At 40.0% G+C, this 12,957-nt stretch overlaps 1 non-coding gene across 1 annotated transcript; it reads right to left on the reverse strand.

The window, feature by feature from the left end:
* Positions 1–2,826: 2,826 nt before the first annotated feature.
* On the reverse strand, positions 2,827–2,933 carry LOC145007721 (small nucleolar RNA R71). Its single transcript, XR_013663091.1, has one exon. It is a non-coding gene; the product is annotated as a small nucleolar RNA R71 (small nucleolar RNA).
* Between the last annotated feature and the right edge of the window lie 10,024 nt (positions 2,934–12,957).

The following is a 12,957-nucleotide window of genomic DNA, read 5'->3' on the forward strand; positions in this document are numbered from 1 at the left end:
CCATACCTATAGGAAGTTCTTATGCAGTATTAATCACAATTAACATCAAACATAAATATTTATACATTTTTAGAATGTAACTGTCAACTGACAGTTAATACCTAATTATGGCAGTTACTTTCTATCTAACTAACACAACTTTCACTAATTCCCATTCTTAAAAATAGGTGAAACCAAATATCAAATGCATGTATTTAGCAGATCGGTTGTCTAAAAGAAAGCAGAGGTTTAGCAGATCAGTTGTCTAAAAGAAAGGGCAATGACATCATCTTTATGCCCTACAATCCCGGGTATTGTTATTTGACATTTTATTTTTAAAATGACTGCAATTATGTTATTTGACATTTTTTTGTGGTTTTTGTAGAAGACATTGGGTATTGGGTGTACTAGACATGAAATCGGATACTTGCTATTATCTTGATTCCTTGAGCTCTGCCAATTTCAATATGCAGTTAAAGCAAATTGTTGATTCGTAAGTAATATAAATTATCAAAACACTTGATGTGAGTACAATAAACACATATTTGTTAATGTTTTTTTATAGGGCGATAGTTCTGTACACTACTGATATGGATAAAAGGTACTTAAAATGCTTTGAATTGTGTTTTCAGTCCAGAAGATATGCTTGGAGGCAAAGAGGAGAAAAGGGAGAGCAAGTGAAGATTAAAGAGTGAAAAGACTGACCTACTCAGCGAGTAGATCGACCATACTCGGCGAGTACACGATGATATGCCAGAAGATAAATACGACTGCTAATCTAAAGAGGGGTAAGTATTGACCTACTCGGCGAGTTGATTCTGCTACTCGCCGAGTACCCTCTGTTTTGGGATATCTTTAAAAGACGAATCCTTATCTCATGGGACAGAACCCCTGGCGAATTTTGAAGGATTAGCTGCGACTAAAAGGTTCAGAAGGCGCTAAGGAACCCTAAGCTTCAAGAGTTTGAAGAATTCAAGCAATTAGGTTAATTCTACCACTTAGACTTAGGAATTAAACATGTTTGCGTTCATAAACTTTTTTTTTATGCTTGTTTCTACTACAACTATGAGCTAAACTCGTTTTTGTTTCTGTTTGGGGAATACCAAAGAACTCCTATGGTTTAATTATTGAATTTTGTTTAATTGTCTATTGGTGATTTATTAAATTAAGTTTGTTAAAGAACCTTATGTATTAATCACTACTATTTTCTGTTAATTGGAAGGCAATTAGGTTGCATGAACATCACTTAATTGTTAACCTCATATGTCTATGTGAATGCTAAAATGTATGCTTGGAAGTAATGAGTATGAAACTAAGATTAATAAGAAAATAGGAAGATTAATGTGTGAGCTTGTTTGAGAAACCATCAACAAGAGGTTAATTGAATTAATAACTTAATTGACCATTACAAATCTTATTTAATCCAAATAATTAATCTAGGGAATTAATTAGTTTAAACACTTGATCAACGCTTAAATTAGTTAATTGTCTAAGGGTTAGGAGTAATGAACATGAACCTAACTATTATCATTGGTAACCAATAGCAATTAATCTACCTTAACTTAAATAACCATAGGAGTGAATTGGTTGAACCTAAATAGAAACCTCTTTATCAAATTTGGTGAATAGTTGTTGCTTTAGTTAATTAGTTAATTTAGTTGTTTAAGTTTCTAGTCTTGCAAAACTAGAGAAAAACCATTTACTTTTATTATTTGTTTTAGTTAAAATTAGCTATTAGTTTAATTTCCGTTCCCTGAGTTCGATACCTTACTTATCAATCTATACCACTCAAAGACAGGTTCACTGCCTTTGTGTGCTTAAATTATTAATAAAAAGTAGGGATAAAACTAGTTGAATTTATACACATCAAGTTTTTGGCGCCGTTGCCGGGGAACGGTTCTAAATAATTAAGCTAATTCCTAATTTTTTCGATCCTTTGTGTGAGTTTACTTGCATAAAGTTCATTTATTTCAATTTAGTAACTGGTAATTAGGATTTAGTATCTGTTTTAGTTAGGTTAAAAACTTCGAATTTTTTTTGAAAAACCACTGATACTCGCCGAGTGCACTCGCACCTACTCGGCAAGTAACAGTTTAGTTACAATTTTTTTCTTTTATTTGTTTACAATCCTTTTGTTCCTTTTACGCTTTTTATTTGATTAATTTCAGGACTTTCATGACCAGAGGAGCAAACACACCACTGGTACCCCCGTTTGAAGACCCCGAATCCGAATTGAAAAGAAATAAAGGGAAGGACGTGGAGAGTTCAAGCACACCAAAGAAATCACCATTGTCCAACTTGAAGACTGTTTTTGGGAAAAAGAAGAGCAGCAAGTCAGGAGCTTCAAGCGCTTCCTTGATAATTGAGGAGCCAATTCAAGAAGAGATTAGATACGAAACCGAGGAAGAAGACGAGGCAACTTACGAACAAGACACCGAATCGGAGGAAGAGTTAGCATTCACTATGGCTAACATTGATGAAATTCCCATGGGAGAATGGAAGAAGAGGATGCGCGACGACCATGGCCCGGGACTTGTGCAACCCGCAATTCCCGCAACTGCCACCTTCGAGCTAAAAGGCCATATCCTAGCTTCACTCAAGGAAATACCTTTCTACGGGAAAGATCATGAAGATGCCTACAAACATTTGGATGAAGTAAATGATGTTGCTGATTACTTCAACATTCCAAATGTCACCCGCGAAACTCAACTACTTCGGATGCTTCCGGTAACCTTCAAGGGTGCTGCTAAAGACTGGCTCAAATCACTTCCTCCCGGGTCAGTCACTACTTGGGCCAGAATGAAGGAAGAATTTATTGACCACTTTTGCCCACCATCCAAGATAGCCAAGCTCAAGAAGGCCATTGCAAACTTTGAACAACAAGCTGGAGAGTTGTTATATGAAGCATGGGAGAGGTACAAAAGTCTGCTATGAAATTGCCCACACCATGATCTAAATAGCCAACAAGAAGTTTCCATCTTTTATGATGGAGTCAATGTCACGACCCGGCAGCTACTAGACTCACAAGGCCCACTTACAAAGAAGCCACCCCTGGTGATCAAAGAATTAATTGAAGAATTCTCTAAACACTCTAGAGAATACCACAACCCTAGGAATGATGTCACGAGGGGAGCCGCATACGCTGCTACTGAAGATTTATCCGCGCTCATGGCCATGTTAAAAACCATGGATAGGAGAATGGACAAAATGGATCAAACTATCCATGCCATACGGGTGGGTTGCGAGAATTGCAATGGACCTCACCTCACTAGAGATTGCGATTTGGATGAGCACGGCAACAAAAAGGCCCAAGTGTGCTATTTGAGCGGTGACCGGTATGATGAAGACTAGCGCAAACAAAAGAAGGAGTGGCTGCCTTACGAAGAATACAAGAAGGCCAAGGAGGAGAAGTATAGATAAAAAGGGAGAGGCTTTTACCAAAAGGAGGAGCCGGTGCAAGAGAAGAAGCCAAGCTTGGAAGAGATGCTAACTAAATTTGTGGCTGCTTCCGAGAAAAGACACAGTGACCACGATGCTGCTATCCAAGAAACAAGAACAATGCTCAGGAACCAGCAAGCATCCATCCACAACATAGAAACTCAGCTTGGGAAACTCGCTCAACAACTAAACCAAAGGTCACCGGGTGAGCTTCCTAGCAAAACCGAGAACAACCCACGAGGCGCGCAAGTGAATATTGTTACCACAAGAAGTGGGAAGATTATTACTCCCCTGGCCCCTATTCGAACTGAAGCGAACAAGGACTCACATAAGGAAGGAACGGAAGTACAAGTCGAAAACCAACATTCACAATCTGAGAGCCCTACTCGCCGAGTAGGACCGATGGACTCGGCGAGTACATCTGCAAAAACTAATGATCAGCCACCCTTGAAACCATACCAGCCTCCAATGCCGTACCCAGCCCGAGCCAAGAAGGAGAAGCAGGAAGAGGAATATCAGAAGTTCCTTGATCATATTAAAACTCTTCAAATAAACATTCCTTTCATTGAAGCCGTCATGAAAATGCCCAAGTATGCAAAGTTCCTTAAGGAACTCCTCACTAATAGAAGAAAGATGGAAGAAGTGCAGAAAGTAGTATTGAATGAAAATTGCTCTGCCGCCATGCTAAACAAATTAACAAAGAAGAAGGGTGATCCGGGGAGCTTAACTTTGCCTTGCCAATTTGGCAACTTGGCTGCAATACATGCTTTAGCTGATTCTGGACCAAGTGTGAACCTTATGCCATACTCGTTCTTCAAAAAGCTGGACCTCCAGGAGCCAAGGCCAATTCGGATGGCAATTCATTTGGCAAACAAGATGGTTACTTTCCCAAGAGGCATATGTGAAGATTTGCTAGTGAAAGTAGACAAATTTGTCTTCCCGGCGGACTTCATCATTCTCGACATGGAGGCGGATCCACAAGTACCAATCATCCTTGGAAGACCCTTCCTCAACACCGCTAGCGCCATCGTAGACATGAGAGATTCTAAGCTCACATTGCGAGTTGGGGACGACTCAGTGACATTCAGGGTAGACCAAGCCATGAAGTACTCAAGGAGTAGTGACGACACGGCGTTCTCAATCGACATGCTTGACGAGTTATTGGAAGAAGACATACCTGAAGATTCCAGCAAGTTTGCAGCTTTGGAAGAAGTATTTGATCCAGAAAAAAGACTTATTAGAGATTGAAAGACTGTTGGAAGAAGCAGAGTATGAAGAACTAAAGAACCAAGATGAAAGCCCTACTCGCCGAGTAGACCCGATCTACTCGCCGAGTACATCTGAAGAAAAGCCAGCAGTCGCGAATGCCGCCACCAACTCGCCGAGTACAATACCTGCACTCGGCGAGTCCGCCACTATGCACAATAAATTGGAGCTCAAAACACTGCCTGACCATCTGGAATACGCCTTTCTGGAAGAAGGAAATCAGAAGCCGGTGATTATAGCCTCGGATCTATCCAAGACGGAAAAGGAGGAGCTTATACGGGTGTTGAAGAAAAGGAAAAGAGCCATCGCATGGAGCATCTCCGACATAAATGGAATAAGTCCATCCTACTGCTCTCACAAAATCAACTTAGAAGAAGGAGCAAGGCCAGTGGTGCAACATCAAAGAAGATTAAACCCGAACATGCAAGAAGTCGTCAAGAAGGAGGTGGTCAAGCTTTTGGATGCAGGAATCATCTACTCCATCTCCGATAGCCCATGGGTGAGTCCGGTCCAAGTGGTGCCCAAGAAAGGAGGAATGACGGTCATTACCAACGAGAAGAATGAGTTAATTCCAACGCAAACGGTAACCGGTTGGCGAGTGTGCATCGATTATCGCAAGCTAAACGATGCCACTCGCAAAGACCATTTTCCCCTTCCTTTCATAGATCAAATGTTAGAGAGACTATCGGGCCATAGCTACTATTGCTTCTTAGATGGGTTTTCCGGGTATTTCCAAATACCCATAGACCCAATGGACCAAGAAAAGACCACCTTTACATGCCCCAGTGGGACCTTCGCCTATAGACGCATGCCATTTGGACTATGCAATGCACCTGCGACATTTCAAAGGTGCATGACCGCCATATTCCATGATATGGTGGAAAAATTCATGGAGGTCTTTATGGATGACTTTTCTGTATTCGAATCTTCTTTCAATGACTGCCTCACAAATCTTGACTCGATGCTTGCTAGATGTGAGAAAACCGACTTGGTCCTAAATTGGGAAAAGTGTCACTTCATGGTCAAGGAGGGTATAGTATTGGGACATAAAGTCTCTAAAAAGGGAATTGAGGTGGATCGGGCAAAGATAGACACCATCGCTAAACTACCCCCACCAACTAATGTGAAGGGCATTAGAAGTTTTTTGGGACACGCAGGTTTTTACCGGCGTTTTATTAAAGATTTTTCCAAAATTACGAAACCTCTAACACAATTATTACTAAAAGAAGCACCCTTTAATTTCACTAAAGAGTGTTTAGAGGCATTTGACTTTCTAAAAGAAAAATTAACTAATGCCCCGATCATTATAGCACCAAATTGGAACTTACCCTTCGAGATCATGTGTGATGCTAGTGACTATGCACTAGGAGCGGTCCTTGGACAAAGGGTTGATAAGCACTTTCAACTCATCTATTATGCAAGCAAGACCTTAAATCCCGCCCAAGAGAATTATACTACTACTGAAAAAGAACTGTTAGCCGTAGTTTACACTTTTGACAAGTTTCGCCCTTATTTGGTTTTATCTAAAACCACTGTTTTTACTGACCACTCGGCTATCAAGTATTTGTTTTCCAAACAGGATGCCAAGCCAAGACTAATACGATGGGTGCTGCTTCTTCAAGAATTTGATATCAAGATACGAGATAAGAAAGGAATGGAGAACGTAGCGGCCGATCATTTATCTAGGCTCGAGAACCCGGCATTGCAAGAAGATAAGGATGGAGACGACTTTCCGGATGAATACATTATGGTGTCCGTGGGAGAGGAGCCATGGTTCGCGGACATAGCTAACTATTTAGCTACCAACTACGTCCCGAAGGATTATAGTAGTCAGCAAAAGAAGAAATTCTTTGCGGAGATCAAATATTATTTTTGGGACGATCCATACCTCTTCCGAAGCTGCGCAGATGGAATTATAAGAAGATGTGTGTTCGGAAAGGAGAGTCGAAATATACTAGAGCACTGCCATAGCGGGCCCACGGGAGGACATCATGGAGCACACTATACCGCGAAGAAGATCTTTGACATTGGGTTCTATTGGCCTACAATCTTCAAAGATGCAGCCCAATATGTCAAAGAATGCGATGCTTGCCAAAGGGTGGGAAACATTTCATCCCGAAATGAAATGCCACAACATAGCATTCAAGTGTGTGAGGTGTTCGACGTGTGGGGCATAGACTTCATGGGGCCATTTCCCACATCCAAAGGAAACAAGTACATCCTAGTGGCGGTAGATTATGTTTCAAAATGGGCGCAGGCGCAGGCTTTACCTACAAATGACGGACGGGTAGTGGTACGGTTCTTGAAAAAACTATTCTCCCGGTTTGGTGTTCCAAAGGCCCTAATTAGTGACCGTGGCACACACTTTGCCAATGATCAATTGGACAAGGTGCTCAAGAAATATGGGGTGACCCATAAGTTCTCCACATCATACCACCCACAAACGAGTGGGCAAACGGAAGTGACCAATCGAGCTTTGAAGCGTATCTTAGAGAAGTCGGTGGGAAGCAACCACAAGGAATGGTCGGATAAATTGGATGACGCGCTATGGGCATTTCGTACCGCTTTCAAAACACCTATTGGTACTACACCATATAGGTTAGTTTATGGAAAGCAATGCCATTTACCGGTTGAAATCGAGCACAAGGCATATTGGGCGCTAAAGAGGTGCAACTTTGACATGGAAGAATTGAAGACCAACCGTCTAATGCAAATGAATGCCCTTGAAGAACTCCGAAATGAGGCCTATTCGAGTTCGTGGCTCTATAAAGAAAAGACCAAGAGATGGCATGACCAAAGAATCAAAAGCAAAGACATCCATGAAGGCCAAAAAGTACTACTCTTCAATTCCCGATTAAAACTTTTCTCGGGCAAACTCAAATCAAGGTGGGATGGTCTATTTGTGGTCAAGACGGTGTTTCCTCACGGGGCTATAGAATTGATCTCAAGAGATGGCACGCCATTTAAAGTCAATGGCCATCGAGTAAAGAAATATGAAGAAGGAGTCCCCCGCAATGAAGGAATGGAGGAGCTCCTGCTGTGCGGAATCGCAAACACGTAGAAGGGGCGGAGTCCAGCTAATGACTCCATCAAAAGAAGCACTTCTCGGGAGGCAACCCGAGTTTCACGTTTGCATTTTCTTTCCCTTCTTTATTTTTCGTATTTTTTCATTATTCTTCATTCATTCTACTTCTCTAAGTGCTTGAGGACAAGCTCTACTGAAAGTGTGGGGTGGAAAGGCTAAACAAAGGAATTAATATAGTAAAAATTGGCAAAATTTAAAAAAAAATTTCAACCTGAGACATCTACTCGGCGAGTATATCGGCTATACTCGGCGAGTAAATGTTCTTATACAGCCAAAAATGCATGACACGCGTGTCTACTCGGCGAGTAGATCCATTATACTCGGCGAGTAGACGGTTCAAACCCAGTAAATTAAAATCTGTAAAAATTACTTTTATTCAACATTTCACCCCCACACTCGCCGAGCATCTTCTTTCAGCCGCCTCTCAAGAGTTCTTCAAGATCTACTCAATTTTCTTTCTCTTTCTCTTAATTCAACCACCAAGGTAACATCTTTACTCTTTAATTTGATGAAAGGTCCAATCTTTATCAGATATCTCCCCATATTTGGTATATTTTCGGATTTGGGGAGTTTTCCCCAATTTTTAGGGCTTTGATTTACTCATGAATTAGAAGTTATTTGGTAAAATTTCTTCAAGATATATGGTTAGATACACAATTACAACAAACCCCTATGAACAAATTGGACTATTACACAGATTACACAGATCCGGTTTCGATCTGTCCGAGTGTTCATATTACTCGGCGAGTATGCTCGCGTACTCAGCGAGTAGGTCCCACAAAGATGAAAAATTTTTCTGTTTTAATGATGGGGTGTTGTTTGTTGCTGTGTTTTTTTTTTTTGGAATGTTTATGCAGATAGCATGGCAAGGAGAGGATAGTCATCACGTGGGGGAGGCCATGGTGATATGCCATGGTTATCCTTTCAACACATCACCTCCAAATCCTCCAAAACCCGAGCCTTAAACAGGTTGGAAGTTCTGCAACAGAAGGAAATTCACTTGCCCACTGTAGTGGATTGGGGATGGATGGGCAATGTTGGCTTGGAAGAGGAACTTACACCATATTTGGTGAAAGACTGTAATTTGGGTTATGCCAACATCACTTGTGATGGTTGGTTGCAATTGTTTAAAATCCAAGAGCCCGTCTACGCGGAGTTATGTTGGGAATTCTTTGCTACCATTTCATTCCGAGGTGGTAGTGAGTTTTACAACCCAAACACGATTTCGTTTTCTTTGGGGGGAGAGCTGCGACAATGCAGCATGGTTGAGTTCTCTTGGCGGTTGGGCATCTACGATCAAGAAATAGCAATGACAGAATATTTTGAAGCCTTCTTGGAAAACACTCACAAAGAACTTCCCGAGGGGGTGGTGGCATCAACATGGTGGAGTACAATTGCTAACCGGGTCTATATACATTCCACTGCTCAAGAAGGTCATATCCTTTCTCCAATCCATCGACTTATTCACCGGTTCGTTGCGAGCACAATCAACATGCGAAAGGATGGGGATAAAGTTCCCACCCTTGATATCTTTTATATGTGGAGTATCATCACCCCCGATGTTTTCTGCAACCTCCCATATTGCATCACTAAATTTCTTGCGGAGGGAACGGTTAAGGAAAAAATCAACTCGAAGATCAATGGGGGTATGTTCATTACTCGGCTTGTGCGATCATTTGGGATCTTGGAATTACCGCAAGCTCAAATGCTAACGGTTATCCACCCTCCTCCGTTCAATACGGCACTCTATATGAGGGCTCGGATAGTGGAAAATTTTGGTGATTCTTTTACGATCCCGAATGAGGACGAGCCGACGGTCCCCGAGGAGCCGGGAAGGCGGGTTAGGCCGAGGAACGAGCGGGTACGAGAAGACCCACCGGTAATTCCGGTGGAGGATAACGAGGGGTGGAATCAAGTGGAGTATCGGCGATACTTGGATGATATAGGGCGAGGAGTCAATTACACCAATCAATCCTTCGACTATCTTTTCCAACAAATGCATATTGCCCCGCGACCGGGACCCGGCTATCCTTACATCATGGATTGGGACGAAAGGATGCAAAGAAGGGGTGGAGAAGGAGGTAGTGGAGCTGGAGGAGCCGGGATGGACGAGGAAGAATGAAGATTTTATTTGCTTTTGTTTTTGTTTGATTATGATGTTTGTTTTAAAGACAATTGTGGACATGTGAACTTGGTTATGTGGTTTGAATTTTAGTGTTACTTTTAGTTTTCTTTTCAGGAATTGAAGCTAGGATGCATGCTATTTAGGAATGGTCAAGAGAGGAATGAGAACCTTTAGGAGTGCTTATGGAGTTTTGTTCCTAGGATCAAGTCCGTACGAATCGAGAGTTTATTAAAGTGTTGCTGTTTAGGAAGTTTACTGGAGAGTGCATTTATATTTGCATGTCAACACTAGAGTAAAGAGAGTCAGCGATTAAAAAAATTCTGGAATTATACGCTCTACTCGCCGAGTGCACTAATACTACTCGGCGAGTACATCTGTTTCTGCACGATCTGCTTTGTCCGATACCTACTACTCGCCGAGTTTACTATCCTACTCGCCGAGTAGCCTGCTGCAGGAGGAGTATTGATTTGTTCTGGCTACTGTGATATGCGCCATTCATACATTCTTTATGCATTACTACTGAGGCTTGTGCAACAATCCTTTTTCCTTGGAGTTTTCGAGCTATCAACCACACGAGACATATGGCACCCATGCCATGGATGAGCTGTTCCCATGGTTAAAGTCACTAGAAGAAGGAGTTGAAGAAGAGAGTGTCAACCTAGCGACTGCTACCCCAGGAGAGTTTGTTCCAACTTTCTCTCTATTTGCATTTTTTTTAAGTTGTTATAATATGCAATGAGGGCATTGCATAAAGTAAGTGTGGGGTAGGGGGTTAGTCACATCTTAGAACACTTAGAATCTTAATTTAGGCTAATTTTTAAATTTGTTGAATATTCAAAATGATTAGGTCTTAAAGTAGAAAATTTTGGTAAAAAATTAGGATTCCATATTAAGATTGTGTTAATAATTGCATGAGAACCCAAATGTTTAGTTGAGCCTATATACGTTCTAGTGCATTTGTGGCTTCCTTATTTCAGTGAAATCATGAGACAAAAACACGACCTTGCTCAGCCTGAGGGATGCAATATGTTTAGCAGCCTAAACCTGAAATGTATCCAGGAAAATTTTTATCATTAGCCAATAAAGGTTGAGATTGAGCGCCCCTGCTTAAGCATGTAGGGATTTGAAAAAAAAAAAGTGAGGTATACATGTAAAAAACAAAGAGAGAGAATTACAAGAAAAATTGTAAGAATTTTGGAGCAAATGAAGTAAAGATTTGAAGATCAAAATTCTATAGAAATCCAAAAAGTTGAAGATACAAAAAATCAAACAACAAAGGTGGTGAATTCAAAGATATCCAAGATCAAATTATCAAGAAATGAAGAATTCCAAAGAGCTCCATAGTGGTATCATAAATTGTAATTTTCTAGATTATGTATGCTTGGGTTGCTCAATTAAAAATACCTTGAGGGTAAAGAGGTTTTCTGAGGATGGATTCGGAGGGTTGCATAAAATGAGCATAGTTCGGGGTGAGTGGGTGAATGTTTATGAGGATTGTGAGTATTTGAAGTATGGGGGGTTTTTAGGATTTTAGACACAAATGCATGCGTTGCGGTCTTGGCATAATGGCTGGGAAGGATTGGAGTTATTAATGTGATTTTAATGTGTTTAAAATATAGTTTTGCTTGGGGGCAACCAAAAGTCAAGTGTGGGGTATTTTGATATGTGCATAATTAGTTAATTATTTAACATATATTCTTAGTTATTTTTGGTTAATTATGAAAATAATATGGATAAAAGGTACTTAAAATGCTTTGAATTGTGTTTTCAGTCCAGAAGATATGCTTGGAGGCAAAGAGGAGAAAAGGGAAAGCAAGTGAAGATTAAAGAGTGAAAAGACTGACCTACTCGGCGAGTAGATCGACCATACTCGGCGAGTACACGATGATATGCCAGAAGATAAATACGACTGCTAATCTAAAGACGGATAAGTATTGACCTACTCGGCGAGTTGATTCTGCTACTCGCCGAGTACCCTCTGTTTTGGGATATCTTTAAAAGACGAATCCTTATCTCATGGGACAGAACCCCTGGCGAATTTTGAAGGATTAGCTGCGACTAAAAGGTTCAGAAGGCGCTAAGGAACCCTAAGCTTCAAGAGTTGGAAGAATTCAAGCAATTAGGTTAATTCTACCACTTAGACTTAGGAATTAAACATGTTTGCTTTCATAAACTTTGTTTTTATGCTTGTTTCTACTACAACTATGAGCTAAACTCGTTTTTGTTTCTGTTTGGGGAATACCAAAGAACTCCTATGGTTTAATTATTGAATTTTGTTTAATTGTCTATTGGTGATTTATTAAATTAAGTTTGTTAAAGAACCTTATGTATTAATCACTACTATTTTCTGTTAATTGGAAGGCAATTAGGTTGCATGAACATCACTTAATTGTTAACCTCATATGTCTATGTGAATGCTAAAATGTATGCTTGGAAGTAATGAGTATGAAACTAAGATTAATAAGAAAATAGGAAGATTAATGTGTGAGCTTGTTTGAGAAACCATCAACAAGAGGTTAATTGAATTAATAACTTAATTGACCATTACAAATCTTATTTAATCCAAATAATTAATCTAGGGAATTAATTAGTTTAAACACTTGATCAACGCTTAAATTAGTTAATTGTCTAAGGGTTAGGAGTAATGAACATGAACCTAACTATTATCATTGGTAACCAATAGCAATTAATCTACCTTAACTTAAATAACCATAGGAGTGAATTAGTTGAACCTAAATAGAAACATCTTTATCAAATTTGGTGAATAGTTGTTGCTTTAGTTAATTAGTTAATTTAGTTGTTTAAGTTTCTAGTCTTGCAAAACTAGAGAAAAACCATTTACTTTTATTATTTGTTTTAGTTAAAATTAGCTATTAGTTTAATTTTTGTTCCCTGAGTTCGATACCTTACTTATCAATCTATACCACTCAAAGACAGGTTCACTGCCTTTGTGTGCTTAAATTATTAATAAAAAGTAGGGATAAAACTAGTTGAATTTATACACATCAACTACACAAAGTGGATCCAACAAAAGGGTTAAACTAAATTGGGTTAATGTTACGGT

Source organism: Lactuca saligna, chromosome 7 (assembly GCF_052625555.1).
Source record: "Lactuca saligna cultivar CGN05327 chromosome 7, ASM5262555v1, whole genome shotgun sequence".
Classification (NCBI taxonomy): domain Eukaryota; kingdom Viridiplantae; phylum Streptophyta; class Magnoliopsida; order Asterales; family Asteraceae; genus Lactuca; species Lactuca saligna.